General features: G+C 32.6%; 1 protein-coding gene across 4 annotated transcripts in view; it reads left to right on the forward strand.

The window, feature by feature from the left end:
- The window catches only part of LOC145738821 (cytotoxic granule associated RNA binding protein TIA1), a 106,925-nt gene that overhangs the window by 26,903 nt on the left and 66,043 nt on the right, over positions 1-13,979 (forward strand). The gene's annotated exons all lie outside the window — the stretch shown is intronic.

A 13,979-nucleotide genomic window follows, 5' to 3' on the forward strand; every position in this document is an offset into this window, starting at 1 on the left:
GGTTTATTGACCCGATTAGTTATGTTATAAATCTAGATTTTTATTATTAAAATTGTAGAATATATAGGGTTGGTCCGTATATTTAGACAGCTTGTGGCGACTTTATTTTTGCAGATAAGAAAAAACTGTTATACAGCTAGTTATACGGTTTCTAGTAAATTACCAAAAAATCTTAGTGAACTAAATAATCGACCATGACAAAAGTAAAAAAAATACAAAGTTGATAAATGTTTAATAGAACACCTTGTATATTTTCTGATTAGTTGATAGATCTTTTACTTCTGATTCCAAGAATATATCTGAATTTTTTTCAAGGTTAAAGACAACATTTTCCGGATCACATGACTGTTTCAACTTTACAGTGTTGCCAGCTGGGAATTTAAATTGTCACTATCAAAATACGCACTTTTCAAGGTAAAAAATTACATTTTTCTGGTCACGTGACTGTTGCTGACAAAGTTTCAACTTAACTTTACAGTGTTGCTTGCTGAGAGTTTAAATTGTCATAATCACACAAACGTGCTTTTACAATTTCAGCTTTTCCAAATGTTTAAATGTAATTTACAGACTTTTCCAGCTTAAAAATTATATTTTTGTGGTCACACTGTTGCTGACAAAGTTTCAACTCAACTTTACAGTGTTGCTTGCTAAGTATTTAAATTGTCACAATCACACAAACGTGCTTTTACAATTTCAGCGTTCAGCAACTCATCAGAAATTATACAGGGTGTTCCGTTAAAAATGTATCAACTTTGTATTTTTTTACATTTGTCATAATCTATTTTGTATTATATATAACTTTTGTATTAACAGGTTTTTTTGTGCCAAAAAAAAGCGCAAAACTTTGTACTATTCTAAAATATGGATAAATAAATATGTAATATTAATCAGCAAAAGTTCCAATCTATCATCTGTATTCGGGCAATATTTGCATGACTAACTTAAATCAGCATAAAATAATATATTTGCGTATAAACGGTTGTTGACAATGGCAACTAATTTAGAAACTTGACGCCAACCATAAAAACACTGCAGTCATATTTTCCGGTAAATTAATTGTGTTTTTTTAACAATGAAATTAAATACATTTTATAAAATCCTTGTCACATAAGTCTTTTGAATAAATTTACATTTTTCTAATCAGTCTTCTAGTCAATCAAATTATTAGCATTGTAAATACTGTTACCAATAAAATTATTGACCGACACATAAAACACAAATATACAATTGGTGCACACAAAAATTCATGTTTTGATGAAAGCAAAACAGATCTGAAATATTTATTACGTCGGTTTTCAAACAAAACAAAGGAAATTACGCTCTGGCCCGCAATATTTACTTTAAATTACCAGTCTAATTGAAATCATTCCGGAACAAACACCCTAATAAATTTTTACCGTTGTATGCTCAATTCGCAAGATAAAATCAATTAAAATATAATATCAGCTGGATAACGTCCTGGAGCTAAAAATGTACCTGTGCATTTAATTCTGTTCCTCACAAAAAGCTATATTAAAGATCGGAACAGTCAAAGTTATCAAAAAAGGTAAAATCCTACATTTGACGGAGCAAAAGTCTATTTTTTGGGGTTGAAAATATAATTTACCGCCCAACACATTTGCGTCCGAAAAAGGAGATGTATAATAGGGGCTTTAAGAGGGTCAGACAACCGATGCCAAAAACCAGAAACAGTTATAAAACCCCCGTTTCTTTTCCTATCAGGAACTTTCAGACCTGTGGAGTGATTGTGGAGAAATCCTTAAAGAAAAACATGGGGTAACTCGGCGTGAAGATTTATGAGATGACCGTTCCGAATATCTGACCATTGGAAAAATTGATATTGACTCTTCTAATGGAAAGTTGACAACCTTCAGATTTAATATACGTTTCAAATTAATTTTGCCGTTGTCGTGATAAACCAATCTTAAAATCAATTTTGATTATCTTCCTCCGATTCTTTTATCAAAACATACGGATTCAAATCGCACTTACCCCTTAACTCCAATTCTCTTTTTTTACATCTCCCTTTTTCCTCAATTTAGCCGACGAGGGAGCAGATATTTTTTTGATTGTAACTTTTCCCCTTTCACTTATTCATTCCGTCACCTCGTCATTAAGTATTATCAATAAAATCAGCACATTTTTCACCATTTCGCTTCGTTAAAAGTTTAAGGCACTTCACGTTCGGACCACATGGTTTATGCAAATTCGTCTGCATAATTGACCGACAGATTTTTACCCTCTTTTAATTCCGGCCAGACAGATTGAATGGAATTGTTAGCAAAGAAAGCGACCGCGTAACGAGTATAATATATAATAAAGAAAGTTTTTCAAACAATGTTACTGTATTGCTAAGTATTTTTGAATAGTCCAAAAATGTTCTAGAATATATGGAGAGTTTGTTCAATTTTGATTAAAAATGGTGCGAACTGTGAACTTGGCTAAACTTGTTTGTTGTATTTGAAATGTTTGAATCATGTTAGATATTGTCTAAATTAATTTAAACATATTTTAGTCTATAATTGGTTTTCAAAATCATGTTGAAAAGGTACAGTAATGCAAAAACAGTATTTCAAAGGTCTAATTAAGACAATGAAAGGTTGTTTTGGTTTGTTATTTATTGTTTTAGTGATTTTGGTTTATTAATAATAAAAAAAATGAAGTAAACCTTTTCTGACAAATTGTAAAGAACTTTCATAAGTATCAAAAACACTTCTTGTTTAGAAAACTGTACTCAAACTGTAATTCTAGGCAAATTTTGACAGTTTTGACATTAGTCACAGTTATCACGTGGTTTCTGGAGGATAATTGAATTAGGCAGTCACATGACCACTGTCAAAATAACTGTCATAAATCTCAAAAACACGTTTTGTATCTATTGTTTCAAGAAAACTTTCATTAACCCTGATTTTTATAAGTTTTGAGCACAGTTTGATGCACATGTTTGATAGTCAGGAACAAAATTGCTTGTCAAACCCACTTGGAGTGAGAAAATGACAGTTTTAAGCACATTTTTGAAATCCTTATTAAACTTCCTATCCAATGACCTGAAAAAACAGAAATTTGGTAGATACAGGGTGAAAAGCGGTGGTTGTAAGTTTGAACTGCTAGAAACACAGTTTGAAAGGACAGTTAAGAACAAAAAATTAATGAACTAATAAAAAAAATTAAAATAACCAAACATTATTCCATTAAAAACATATTTTTGCGTTGCCGTTTTTTGTTTCTACAGATAGCATTTTTTGTCTCTTTTTCACGATTACAGAAAAAGTTGCCTGACACAGCTTTTTTGAAGTTTATTATTTGTATAAAAAGCAAATTTAAAGCTTGAAAACATCAAAAGGATGGACGTCAGAAGGAGACAAATTTTAGAGCTTGCCCTAATAAATAGAGAAATTCAAGTAACTATTATTTTGACGATTATCATCTAAGACGGTTATTTAAAAGTAATCTGAACTAAACTATTATCTATTTTTCAAAAACTTTACGATTTCCTTCTTGTTTATTAAGTTTGGTGTATTACTTTAGGTAGTTTTCTGATTTTCAGGTAATAAATCTACTTATGATACTAGTTTGTTAATGTTTTAGGTGATTTTCCGTGTACTATTTTGGTTGCTGTTGCTTACTTTACAATTCATTACTTTTTAAATTTTAAATTACTTTTGAGCCTTTAATTACATATCTGATTTGGAAATGCGTATTTCTCGTTGAACGTCACAGGCAGACAATGTTTTTGATTTTTCACTGGCGTCCACTATTATTAAGATAGTAACTCTTACTACTTTACAGGGTTTTATACCAAAAATTGATAGATAGGTATTGTCTGATCTTAAAACAAAAGGCACAAGTCAGATATTTCTTCGAAAGTCAGTTTCACTTTTCGAATCTCCCAGTAATTGGTAAAAACCAGAAGAACAGTAATACTCCAAAAAACCTAATAATATTCTTGTGGATATGACTGTGTGAAAAGAGGCTTTTGTTTAATTGAGATTTCAAAAATACAACATAAATTAATATTTCAATTGAAAATCCCCACTCTTTTTGAGAACTTTCTCGTTCTAATCTTTCAGCATTTCCTTGGGCATACAATAAACAGTTTCCATAAACATCATGGAGAAACCAGCGGCAGATAACAGGTGTAGTTGAATGAATACGGTTCCAAATAACGATTTTATCCAGAAGAGCTAATTCCATTTTCTTTCTGAGGGGAAAAATATAACTCCTTGGGCAAAATCCGCGTTTTTACATGTTGGCCTCGTTATGCAAACTGTGCTGGAATTTGCGGTCCAAGCTGAGTAAACACAGATAGGCGACGCATTGGGACACAGGGGATAACAGAAGGGAAAACTCAGTAGTTGGTGGTTATTTAAGGCCCGCTACGTATTTTCAAATCGTCCCTCGCTTTTTGTCATTACTCAGGTTAATTAACAGGTAGCCATTGTTTCCTCTGGCTATATTGCTTTTCAGGGTTAGAACGAATAATGCTAGCTCAATACTATTAGTAGGCACTTTCAATTTACTAACTTTTACGGTAATCATTGGGATTTTTGGTAATGGAAAATAGAAACTTAATCAATAACTAACGCTAGCAGGCAAAGGCAGCTACCTGAACTGCGATATAATATATAATAAATTATAAGCTAAAGAGGATGCATATGCATGTGCATATTCCAACCAATTTCAATTGCACATGTTCTGTTCCTTTAATTAATGACGAGGGCATGTTGCATCATCGATATTCAATTATAATTGGGTAGGTAGTTTTTCCATTTCAAAGCAAACATATCATTTTCCCTTTCCGCTTATACATTTATCACTCATTATCACTATCCCATTTCGGCTTTTTTGAAACAATTTTATTTTAATTATATTCCGCTAATAAAATATATAGTCTCTATTTGAAACAAACAAGCATAGCGAACTTAAAATTGTTTTCGGAAAATATATAATTGTTAGGCAATTGATTTTCACCCCATCTGATTGGTGGATGTAATAACTGGCCCCTCGAATAATAGAGGTGTGCCTGTTTAGGTGCATGCTATTGACGAATGTTTAATTAAATTTGAATAATTACTGGCGGTATTTATTTTGCGCATAGGGGAGCTTACGTTACCCATGAGAATGATGACCACGGCATTTATCAATTTGGCATTCGTCCTTTTTGTTTGTTGCCATTCGAAGATTATTAAATATTTGCATTATTTTGCCATTGCAGGCTAGATTTCGAGTTAAAAACCCTTCCACTCTTGTTAAAACATTTCACGGAACGGTCCAATAATAGGAAATGCTAATTGGTGACTGAAATTAATTTCCGGATTATAGGTACCTACGTGTCCCTAAAATAAACAAATCGGAATTTTCCTGTTTTCTCGGAGCCGAATATCAGAAATATAGACCAAATCTGTATTCCAATAGCGGATGAGGTAATTATTTACTGACAATTAATGGTTGATTAATGGGAGTAACGATACAAACAGAATTCGAAATCTGTACAAATATTTGCACGTGAACCATAATTATTTGTTCTGGCGAAACTATTGATAAGTCGTTTGGTCTGCTTACTCCAAATAACAGTTTGACTACACAGAACTCTACTTAAAATATGTTACTACAATAAAAACGTCAAACTTTCTAAATTCTTGACTATTTTAGTGTGAACGTAGTTTAACAAATCCAGATAACTAACTTATTGTCCTACTTAAAGATGCTAGGGTTAATTTGTGTGTATTTTAACACCTCCAGAAGATAACTCCAAAAAAGAAGCAACAGTTAGGGGTCTACTGAAATGAACTGATGAAATGTTCAAGCAAACATGTTTACGGAGAAAAAGGGCATATATGACATAATGCTGTAAACCTAGAGAAGTGAAGAACAAGGAAATCTGGGATGGGAGAAGTCAATCAAAATTACCAAAGAGATCCTAGCCAAGAGAAGGACTAGCCAATGTTCATCAGAAGCACAAGCTGACCAGAAATTACTATCAAGCTTCACCTACAGTTATTAAGGTAGCTCGTCTTCAGCAGAACAACACAAGCTTGATAGTGAATGGCAAGGTTTGCGGAAGCAATTGTCAAATGGTTGTCGACACTGGAACTTGTTTCACCAGACATAGTGAAGCATTGCAGAATTAGGGATACCGAAGCTAAGATTATATTGGAAACAGCCGGGCTGATACAATGCTTGTATTGGGAATCCATGAAGCTAAAATCAAGTTTGGACAGCTTGAACCCAATCACTTGGTTCTCGTAGCCAACATAACCGATGATGGGCCTGGATCTTATGAAGCATCAAGGCTAATCGAGACGAGTTTAGTGTGAAGATGATCGAACAGGTAACAAGAAAAGTTACATTGCAAGGAAATGACTTTGCCCAGAAAAATGAAGGCAATACATTGTCAGGAAGGTTGCAAGCGGCTTAAAATGGTTGAAAATGAAGCGCCATTCCGAAGAGTAATTTTAAAAAATGAAGCATTCCGGAAACAAATAATATTGGACACACATCATCATCGAAACCCACAAGTTTGGAAGAAGTCGTCGACAAGGCAGATGTTACGGAACTAGTAGCAGCGGAATCCAAACTGGTGACCTGGTTGGTTACATTTCAGTTCCTTTGGCCAAATTATAGAAGAAGAGACCATACAACGTTGAAAACTGAATAAGAAACGGCGGCCACAGAATACAGGAAGGATCTCGAGTTAAGTCGTTTACTTAGTTTACTATTGATAGCTTGCTGCTGCCCAGCTTTGCTATCAATATTATAAAGAAGATGCTGATACAGCCTACATTTAATAAATTGTTTATTAAAAACTAAATTACACAATTAAATAACTTATTTCAGAAACAAATTCGCAACTACCAAATCCCACTATGTATAAAAAAAATTAAAAAACAAAAAAAAAGTAGAAAGAAAAATTCTATCGGACAGGTCAGAATTTTTGTTTTAACGCTGTAAGTTATCATAACGCCCGCTTATAATGCCCTCAGGTTGTTATGAACACTATAACCTACACCGTTTCTAAGGTATTATTTATTCATAATGTATAGGTGAAAAGTATAAATGCTGTACAAAAGAATTTTTATTTTTATTATAAAATGTATCAATTTAATGTTTGTCTTGTATAAATTTATAATATTGCTTTGTACAATGCTTTTGTTAGTGACTTATTAACGTAAGACCAATAGAAAACTAACAACACATTTAAATAACTTTCTTAAACCCCAACCACTAATTTCATCTAGATGTAGTACTAAAGACATACAAGAGAAAGTGAGAGAAGATCCTGAATTTATCTTTGATGTTTTGGTCGACAAATGAGGCTAATAATACAATAAACCCCCAGAAGTTGACACTTAAAATGATTAATATCAGTTATAAATACACAATTTGATCATTAAAACCCTGCGGGGTAGGGCAAAAGTGAAACTGAGTATAAATTTGTTGGAAAGATGTGAAGTGGCAAAATTAGAAGCCGGCACTTTCAAAGCCCGTAAATTCTTCCAAATCATAAATTTCAGTTACGAACATGATGCGATGTATCGAATGTCAGTTTAACGAGTATTGAGAGTCAGGTTACTTAATTTTGGAACAATTTAATTCTTTTTTTCTGACCCTATTAAATTATGTACAGCCAGAGTAAACCAACTTGCGACACGAATCCCTTTCAAGCTGTTTTAGATCTGATTGCTTGTCTCAAAAGATTAAAAGGGGCGGAGATGAAAATTTAAGCTAAAATTTTGCTTTTAAAAGCTTTGAATGTCGACGTAAGGAATAAGATTCTTTTTGTGATTCAGCCGGGATGGGGAGAGCTAATTTGATTTTTAGCCTCGTATAAAGGAAGCAGATTATCTCGTTATGTAAAATGTAATTACTTTGTTTGTGGTTGGGTTTAAATGTTTTTTAATCCCTTAGGCTTTAAAGTTACTGGAAATATGTTATTTCCTGAACGTTTTTCGCAAGAAATTCAGTTTAATTCTGTTACTTGTCACCAACGTTGAGCCAATATACTACACCAATATGGCAGGCGCAGTTCTCCCCCACATTTGCTCTGGCAAATGACGCTGACGTTTTTATTCCCGTGTCGATCTTTTTAATAAAAGAAAATGCTTCTCTATCCTGCATTATTTTTAGCTCATATGTGAGCCAGTTTTATTAATGCAGGCGAGGAATTTTAGTTATTCTGTCAACATTGTGTTCTTAACGCTTTACGCTATATTTAAGATGAGACTTTGTTCACCAAGCAAATTAATATCAAACACCAATAATTGAAACTCGTGTTTTAAAACTTGGCAATAATCTCCAATAAAAATCAGGAAGAAATGCGTTGGGATATTGATAGGTATTCATGCATAATGCTTTCATTAAAAAATTGTTTAATTGGAGCGTGTTCGTTTCGAACAGGAATCTAAAGTATTAAATGGATTATTCGCCGGCATGCACATTCTCTCCAAACTCTAAACAAAATTTGGAAAACTGTCGAAGCTGGAAATGCCTAAGTATTTAAATCGATACGAATTGTAATCATAAAAATCTACGGAAGGTTTAAATTTATTGGCACGAACGTAATAGAATTTTCCGAACAAAGCTATAAATTTTAGATGATAACCGATTAAACTGAAAGAAAAAGCTCCGGCAACGATTGGGTGTTGACTTGCACTTAAATGATTGCGTTACAAGCGTAATAAGATTATTGGTGTTACCCTCGCTTTCAATAACCTTTTTTAAGGCTTCCTCAACAGTTTTATGTAATTTTGTATTCTGTATGAAAGTATGAAAATCGGGGAATCTGGAACAATAAATTAAATAATAATTAAGAGAAATTATCCCCAAAGTCTGATAACGTGTACGAACACAGGACCCTTTATTAAGTAAAGGTTGTCGGAAGCAAGGCTTGGTCGGAAACACTAATAACCTTATTAATCCGCTAAAGCAATAACTTCCGGCTAACTCAACCCCCTATCGTTGATAAAACATTTCTTCTTTTCTGATTTAATCCTTATTAAGCTAGAATTTACCAATGTTATCGATAAGTTTATTAATTTTGATACTGTCCTCCATCCTCGTCAGCAGTCTTGGCAATCTTTTAATAACTTCATTATGATTCTTTCAATATATATTTTATCTGTAATAATGATACCATATTTTGTTGTTATTAGTTGATTTTTAATTGTTTTTTTTGCCATCACAGGAAGTAGTGCTGCGTCTGTAAGAAAATAGAAATTCAAGAGTAAAATCCAATATGGATTCTAGACCCAAAAAGTCAAAGTTTTATTGGCCTTAAATTTGAAGATTTTTGAATATCTCGAAAATAGTTCTTTTGTATAAATATGCCCTTTGCTGTGCATTGGAACCCTTATAGAGCTAAATAAAAATTTGCCAAAAGTGGCACTTTTGACAAAAATGTAATTTTTTGACTTTGTGAAAAATCGTAGCTCTTTTATTTAAATTCGCAGGAAATTCATTCCTACGCCATTCGAAAAAGCATAAAAAATACTACAACGAGCAAACTGACAGTTGCAATGGATTCCCTGACCTCGAATTAGTCAAAAACGAGTACCATCAACCCTATGCTATTTCGATCCAAAATGGCAGAAATTGCAAATAGCCTCCACAAACGTAATTTTGACATTTTCGTAAAAAATCAAGTTTGTACTCGTTTTCTACTAAATCGAGGATGAGGAATTCAGTGATGACGTTAATTTTTGCGTAACTCTCCCCCAAACCCAGATTTTTACGAAAAGTTAAGTTTCTCGAACCGAGTAACATATACGGACAGACTGACTGCAGAAATGGATTCCTTGACCCCAAATTAATCGATAACGGGTACCATCAACCCTATGCTATTTCGATCCAAAATGGCTGAAATTGCAAATGGCCTGCACAAGCGTCATTTTGACATTTTCGTAAAAAATCAAGTTTGTAATCGTTTTCTACTATATCGAGGATGTGGAATTCAGTGGTGACGTTCATTTTTGCTTTTGTTAGGGGTCTGAAATTCTTACCATGTATACGTCCGAATGGGAGGCAACTTGTACTAAATATGATATTTTTCTTTAGAGTGCATTGTTTGACTTTGAAAAATAAAAAACTGAACTTCTGACTTTTTTCACAAAGGGTACTCCCATGGATTTTTTCGGAAAATTTTTAAATTTCAAAAACTGTCTTTCATTGCTAAGATAGCTTTAGGTTAATGGTATAAATGTGACGTGAACTGTCATTTGTCAAAATGTAATTTTTTAAGGGTGCCACGCCCTAAAAATTGTCAAAATTGCCATAATTTCAAAGTCATCCTCGAAACCGTGCCGTTTAAAGCAAAATGGAATTCAGATTCGTGTTTCCCAGTTTGAAATTAGTAAAAATGGTCACTTTGATTGTGCAAAATCCAATATATCCGGTTATTTTATAGTAGACCCAAAAAAAAACCAAATTTGAGTCAAAGTTTCGAGCACTTTTCTAAAAAATCATCTATAACTCGCTTATTTAAAACATTCTGCAAAGGCACATAATATGACAAAAAAAGATAATCAATGGGGCTATCACGTGACGTTGACTGGACTAGGCTAAGTTGTACCGTTTGGCCGCTAGATGTCTTCAAAGTTGACTCTAGTGTTTCATTGTTTTTCTTGAATATCTCACAAACGCACCTTATTTTCTGGAATATTTTCAAGTGGAAAACGAAGTGAATACACTGTGTTTTACCCTTAAGATCAGTTTTCTAAGTAAGTCATTAATATTAATTTCATTGCATAGTATTTACAACGCATTGTATGTATTTTAGTATGTTTTATGTGATACATCGAGTGATACTCTCATAAACTCACATCACTCACATTTCTGCACTGACAAGGGGAAATTCATTATTCTGTCGGTAACAAAAATGTAAGTAGTTTTTATAAATAAAAAAAACACACATATCAAAGAAAAATCTTGAGAACTAGTCTACGACTTAAGTGAATTTCAATATGACGTCACAATAAATGTCGTCACTGCCACTTCTCCTGGAATAGAGATTACCCTTAAATCGTTAATTAGGATTTTTAACGAGTTACAGGCTACCATTGAATTAAACCCAAAACTGAAAGGATTTAGAATCAGCTTTCCAGTTTAAAACACATTTCAGTCAAAAAATAAATTACCATATTTGACATATCAGTTTTCCTACTCTTTAAAAGTACAGTAACAAAACCCTTCTATTCAGTATTTGCTGAAAATGCTACAATAATTTGTTATTGCTTAATACTGAGATTTACAATTTAACGTCGAGAGCAATGGAATAACAGTTGGAATTCTCCGAAATACCGAAAAGCTGGATTTCATAAATTTCCAATTCAATAAGTTTAACTTGTTAATCATATTGAACACATTGAAAACGCGTAAGCTTTCCTACGTAATATACGAAATTTCCATGCATTTTCCACTACACTTACGTGGAATTAAATATGCAACAATGTTGTATTAAAATATAATACAAAGTTGGAAACTTGAGGGCATCTGATGTAAGTCCCAAAGCCGCTCAAACACAAACAAAACTTTGTAATTAGTAATTAGTAAGAGAGGTCTGCTTAATATCATTTTAAGTAGAAAACAACAATAAAAAGGATTCTGCAAAATGTTTTTAAAACATGTATATTCAGACAGTGGAAGTATAATGGCACTGATTTGCATATATTGCTCGTTACCAAACTTTGTTCGGTGTATCTAGTTATCGGAACTGTAAGTTTTAGCATTTTACGTTGAGTGAACTTGGTATGAAATGCGGCTGTGACCGTAAGGGGTCTACAAAAGATGTAAATTCATATATCTGGCTTAAGCTTCATAGGATTTGTACGGGTTGTAATTGCATTAACATAAAAACGTACAAAGGGATTAATTGTGTCAGCACCCTTACAGATAGGTTAGTTACGATTTCGCCAATGATCGTACCAAAGGGTATGTTAAGTAATAATGTAAATATACAGTAGTGATCTTCGTAGCAATAGAAACATGCAAATGTATGGCTGCATAATTCCTAATTTGCATCGTTACAGAAACAAAGATAAAGTAAATAAAGATGCGGAAGCTAAATTGCGCGACTTTAAACAGAAACTCTCCCTCGGCTTATTTTGTCGCTTGCACCAGGCAAAATTAAAAATTAACAATCAACTTGTTCCTAGCATTTACATTTTTGAGTAAATAAAATGTTAGGTCGTATACACATAATTCTGTTTAAGATCCATAAAATTAATTCAACACAATAGCGCAATCAAGAAATATTTATTTGCAGGCTTCTGAACCATCTTTAATAAATCTTGAGAATTAATGGCAAAGGGAAGAATGGCATCCTAATTTACGACTTAGTTAAAAACCGCGATGCGATTTAATATTTATAAATTACCATTAAACATTCTTGCTCTTTTTCTGACTATGATTGCAATTCTTTTCGGACTCAATTAGCATATTTACTGCTTGCTTGCTTAGACAGTTAGATTCCGAAATCCTCGTTTACATTTTCAAAGAGAAAAAAAAAACGAGGACTGCTCGATAAGAAACCCTTATTATAGGGAACAAAGGAGTTTACAAACAGGATTTAAGTTAACAGTGAAATAGCATCTCCCATACTCTTTGAATATAAAGGACGATTATAAAGTTTATTTCGGAGACCACTACAAGAAAGTCACTTTAGGAAGGAAAAAACGCGACAATAAAAAGTCTAGATTATAATGAGTTTAACTCTATTTCTGGTGCAGACCTACATAATTCTTAGAGCACCATTATTGTGAATGAAACAATGAGCTTTATCCTTTGGTAATAGTACAAGAAGAAAAAATTACATATATAATCATCCTCTAAGCGGTTTTAAGACTAAATTTATTTAAGTTACAGTCGTTACTTTTAATTACTGCATTTTTTTATGCTAAAATTTCCTTTCGCTTACCCTTCCTTTTGTTTTGAGCCCTCGTAATAATGGATTTTTATATTCAAAGGGTAAGAAGAACGATTCTTCTTTTCCAGCGGGAAAGTCGATAGTGTTGGTAAACTCTTTTGTTCCGGTTACGAGGGGTTTCTTATCGACCTTGGTGCTTACGTTTTTATTTTACAAAGGGGACGGCAGAATGAGGATTATGCAATTTATTCGTTGTTCTTATCAGCAGCTAATTTTCTTGTTAATTACTTGATCGAATCCTTTAATTTATGTGATTTATTATAGCATCTGTTTTTAGTGTTTAATTGACTCAATAGAGTTTTAGGTATAAGAAGACTGCGATTGTTAATATACCAAAGAGAATTGTCATCATTGTCAAGTCCAACATACAGAATTTAAATTCATGTGTTTTGCATACTGCTTTTCACTTTAAACACTTTTGAGGTTTTTAGGATTGTTTAGTTTACCTTAATGATTTGTTCATTAAAAGCAACTTATTTAGGAAAAGAATTTCTTTGAGATTGTCTTGAAATCCTGTGAACTAATATTTCCAGCTTATTCTTGTGCTCTGACATAACCAGAACTCAAGCTGATTTGAACCATTCATTTTATATATTTGCTCTGCTACATGTCCAAGATTTTCTGCAATTTTAGACAGAAATATGTGAGTCTCTCTATACTATAAGAGAATTCATTTTAACAGTTAAAAAAATGATGTGATTTATCGGTAAGGTAAAGTAAAATTCATGGTGTGACAGCAAAATTTACTAATTTCACCATGTTTTTCAATTTGCTTGAAAGATATCATTTTCCTGTCATGGCTGTCATATAATGTCATATGTCAAAATAATATACTGAAAAATAAAAACTTAATAAAAGGGTATTTTGATTTGTTATTCATTGTTATAGATAATTTGGTTTATCAATAAAAAAATAAATAAAGGAAAACTTTTGCCAAATGAATATCAATCTTATAACTTATTTATGAAAAAGTAGCATTTTCTAAAAAACTAGCATTTTCAGCTTTTTGTCACTTTTCTTTATTAGTGTACTTTATTAAATTATGCGAATTTAAAGATTC

The sequence above is a fragment of the Ips typographus genome, linkage group LG16, assembly GCF_016097725.1.
Source record: "Ips typographus isolate SLU linkage group LG16, UJ_Ityp_2.0, whole genome shotgun sequence".
In the NCBI taxonomy this organism is placed as follows: domain Eukaryota; kingdom Metazoa; phylum Arthropoda; class Insecta; order Coleoptera; family Curculionidae; genus Ips; species Ips typographus.